We start from the raw sequence: 4,534 nt of genomic DNA, 5'->3' as shown, positions 1-4,534 counted from the left end.
TGTGGGTCTTTTTGCACCTTCGCAAATGTTAGTGGCACTCACTTTTTCCACTAACATTGGCCCTTCTTCAAAGTTAATGCCATTAATGTTCCCACTAACGTTCCAACTTTCCTTCCTTCCATGTTAGTGCCCACGTTAGTAGCACTAACGTAGCCACTAACGTGGCTCTTCTCTGCTTCTTTTGGCCTGAAATCAAACAAACGAAGTGCATCAAGGTAACATACAAGAAGATCTTTAGATACTAAGTGTGCTAATAATACTCAAAATCAAAACTTCACTTAGTGTGATCTATTTTATCATATTTACCCTGTATATTAGCTAAAATTCACCTATGCTTGAGATTTTGTTTCATGCAGAGATTTTTCATGCTATTACTCATATATTGGCAATATTTGAATGAAAACTAAACAAAAATCTACTGAAATGACTACTAAAAGTAGGCAATGATGCACGCGCATCACCATGTATGCAACGTTGGTACACCAAACTTGTTTGTGGTCATATGGTGCAACAAGTTTGGGGAATGAATTGCTTTTTTCAAAAAGTATGTTCAAACCCACTTGGTGTGCTTTGAACACCAAACTTATCATGTACTATACTTTGCATGTAAAAGAGTCTTATATTGGTTGTCAAAATTGATCTGAAAATCCATGAACTTTGCATTATTCTATTATTAGAGATTTAAGAGAGAGAGAGTTATAGAACATGAGTTGCTTCCCATGAAGCGCTTCTTTAGCGTCACTAGCTTGACGTTTGGTTCTTGTCAAGGTGGCTGATAGTGCTTGAAGTCCTCCCCTCTTGCAGTGAACCTGTGTCCATTAGCTTTGTTGATAAGCTCCATATGCTCTAAGGACATGATTTTGTTGATGGTATACACCGGGGGTAGCTGAGATGGAATAGTGGGAAGGTGAGGTGGTATGGTTGGGAAGTATGTAGAGATCACTTCATCACCTGGAGAGAAATCTTTTGTAGGAATTTTCTTGTTTCTCCATCTTCTGGTTACTTTCTTCCTTGTTTCTCTTAGTGCTATCTTGCTTTCTACGGAATCTTTTTCTAAGGGATTTTTGTTGCTAGCTTTGCATGGCTCTGGTGGTTCTGGTTTCTTTTGGATCCCTTTTGATGTGGTTCTTCCTGAGCACATGGCTTTCCAACCAATGGGGCTTCTATTTGTATTGTTTCTGCTTCACTGCTTATTTCTTGCATCAATGCTTCCTTGGTTGGCTCCTCCTTCAACTCTCTGTTATCATGATCTGATTCTTGTGAGGGTTTAAAGACATTGAAGGTGAGCTGCTCATCATGTATCCTCAGTACAAACTCTCTTCGCTCTACATCTATGAGTGCTCTGGCTGTGGCTAGGAATGGTCTTCCCAGAATGATAGGGTAGATAGGATTCTCATCCATTTCTAGAACAACAAAATCTGTGGGAAGGTAGTAGCTCCCAACCTTTATCAGCACATTTTCAACCACTCCTATTGCTTGTGTTTGAGTTTTATCAGCCAATCTAATAATTACATCAGTGGGAGTTAGTTCATTGATTTGGAGCCTCTTCATGAGGGAGAGAGGCATTACATTGATGCTTGCTCCCAAGTCACAAAGCCCTTTGTCAATCATTTTTTCTCCTATGGCACAAGGGATGTGGAAACTCCCTAGATCCTCCTTCTTTGTAGGTGCCCCTGGTTGAATGAGGGCACTGCAGTCCTTGTTCATCTTTATGGTTTGTCCACCTTTCAATGGACTTTTTCTGGCTAGTAGCTCCTTTATATACTTTATGTAGAAAGGCATTTGCTGGAGGGCTCTAATGAATGGTATATTTATATCAAGAGATGCAAACATATCAAGGAACCTTGAGTACATTCTCCCTGCTACACCACCTTTAAGCCTGTGGGGAAAAGGTGCATATGGGTTCAACACATCCTTCTTCCTTAGCTCTTCCTTGGATGTAGGTTGAGTTGTACAACTTCCTTCCTCCTGGCTTTCTTTATGATTGTTTTGAAGGTGCTCTACTCCATTCATACTCTCTCCATCACTTGTGGTTATCATTTTACATTCTTCCCATCTTATTTTCCTTGTTTCTCCTCTTGGGTTCTTCTCTGTGTCACTGGGGAATCCATCAGTGGACTTGGGAAGTTGTTGAGATAGGTACCCTACTTGGGACTCCAACCTCTTGATGTTCTCCCCTTGGTTTTTGATGTTGGCTCGTACCTCTTCCTTAAACACCTTGTTGTCTTGAACTTCTCTGCATAAGCTTTCAAGTAGAGCTTCAATCTTTGAGAGTCTATCATCTATCAATGATGGTGGGTTGAGATTAGGGGGTTGTGAAGATTGGTTGGATGGGTGTTGGTAATGTCTTTGTGTGGTGTTTTGATGAGTTGCATGGTTGTTGGAGTTGAGGTTGTGGCGTCTCTGATCTTGCCCTTGGTCTTGTTGATTTTTCCATCCAAAGTTGGGGTGATTTCTCTATCCAGAGTTGTAAGTTTTGGAGTATGGATCATGGCTTTGTCTAGGTGAGTTTCCAACATAGTTGGCTTGCTCCCAATCACCTTCTTCTCCTATGTTTGCTCCTTCTTCAGCTGGTGATGAAGTGATGGCTACTGCAATTTGGTTCTCCTCCACCTTCTTGGTAAGATCTGCTAGCTACTTGGTGATCATCTTATTTTGAGCTAGCAAGGCATCCATGTGGTTCAGCTCCATGACTCCTCTGGTGTTACTTCTTTCGGATGCATAGAAGTAGTCATTTTCAGCAACTGTTTCAATGACATCTATGGCTTCTTCAATGGTTTTCTTCTTGTTTATAGAGCCTCCTAATGAATAATCCACAGCATTCTTTGACTCATATGAAAGACCTATATAGAAGATGTGAAGTTGGACCCACTCATTAAACATCTCTGGTGGGCATCTCCTTGTTAGATACTTGAACCTTTCCCAAGCTTCATAAAGTGTCTCCCCATCTTACTGTCTGAACGTCTGCACTTCAGTTCTCAGCCTATTGATCCTTTGAGGGGGATAAAACCTTGCCAAAAACTTGTTCACTACCTCTTCCCAATTAGTCAAGCTCTCTTTTGGAAAGGATTCAAGCCACTTGGATGCCTTGTCCTTGAGTGAAAAGGGGAACAAGAGCAACCTATAGACATCGGGGTAGACTCCATTGGACTTCGACGTGTCACAAATCCTCAAGAAGGTGGTCAAGTGTTGGTTAGGGTCTTCTTGAGCACCTCCTCCAAATGAGCAATTATTTTGCACCAAAGTGATGAGCTGGGGTTTTAGCTCGAAATTGTTGGCATGTATGGCGGGTTTCTGAATGCTGCTCCCACAGTTTCCAGGATTAGGATTGATATAGGATCCTAAGACTTTCCTTTCTTGCCCATCACGGTTGGCATGGCCTTGATTATGAGCCTCCTCTTCATGGTTGTTCTCCAAATTCTCTTCCATGTTGGGTTCAAAATACTCTTCCTCTGCTTCCTTAGCACCAATAATTCTTTTTCCTCTTGTTTCCCTTCATCGTCTCCAAAGAGTTCTTTCAGGTTTTGAATCAAAGGATGTTAAAGCTCCTTCTCTTCTCCCTGTCATACAACAGATTGCACAGCAGGAGATGAAATGCTGAAACTAGTTTTGTTAGAGTAATTGTTAGTGTGAGTGATGCAAATTATCAAACAGTTAGTGGGTTAGTGAGCAGAATTATAATATACAAAGAAATGAAGAATGAAACAAAACTAAGGGGGTGCAGGGGTGAGGAAGAAATCAAAACAACTAACAGAAATTGACTGAATAAACTAAACAAAAAGAAAAAAATGCTCAATCTAGTGATCTTCAAACTTAATCATTGTTGATTCAAAATCAATCCCCGGCAATGGCGCCATAAACTTGATGTGTGAAAACTTGTCTCTCAACAAATTTCCCTTCGGCAAGTATACCGAATTGTCGTCAAGTAAAACTCACAGTAGAGTGAGGTCGAATCCCATAGGGATTGATTAGTCAAGCAATTTTAGTTAGAAGAAAGTGCTAGTTAAGCTGAGCATAAATTGGATTTGGAATTTGCAGAAAATTAAATGACTGGAAAGTAAATAGCAGGAATTAAAGTGCAGAATCTTAAATGGGGAGTTGGGGTAGTAAGCATGAAATTAAATGGCAGAAAGTAAAGAGAATAGGTAAGATAAGATATGGGGAAATCATTGGGTTCAGGAGATGTTGCATTCTCCAGATCAAGTTCATTCTCATCTCTTCCTTAATCAATGCATTCATTGATCTCCTTGGCAATCTTAAGTGATTGGATCCCAATTCCTTGGCAATCCAATCTCTCTAAACTTGAACAATTGCCCAATTCCTTGATTTAATTGCTCATGGGAAGAGATGAAGTGTGGTCACTGATTATACCACATGTATTCCCAAATCAAAGTGTTGGTAAGATTACATGTCACAATATCCATCCAAACCCCAATTTGGTCCAACATGAGAAAGCATTTCTAGCATGATCTCCTCATCCCTTTTCCAAGGCTCAAAGGAGATCCAATTATGGAGAGTTTCTTTTCCAAGACAA

The sequence above is a fragment of the Arachis duranensis genome, chromosome 4 (genome assembly GCF_000817695.3).
Source record: "Arachis duranensis cultivar V14167 chromosome 4, aradu.V14167.gnm2.J7QH, whole genome shotgun sequence".
Lineage (NCBI taxonomy): Eukaryota > Viridiplantae > Streptophyta > Magnoliopsida > Fabales > Fabaceae > Arachis > Arachis duranensis.
This window is presented reverse-complemented; position numbering follows the sequence as displayed.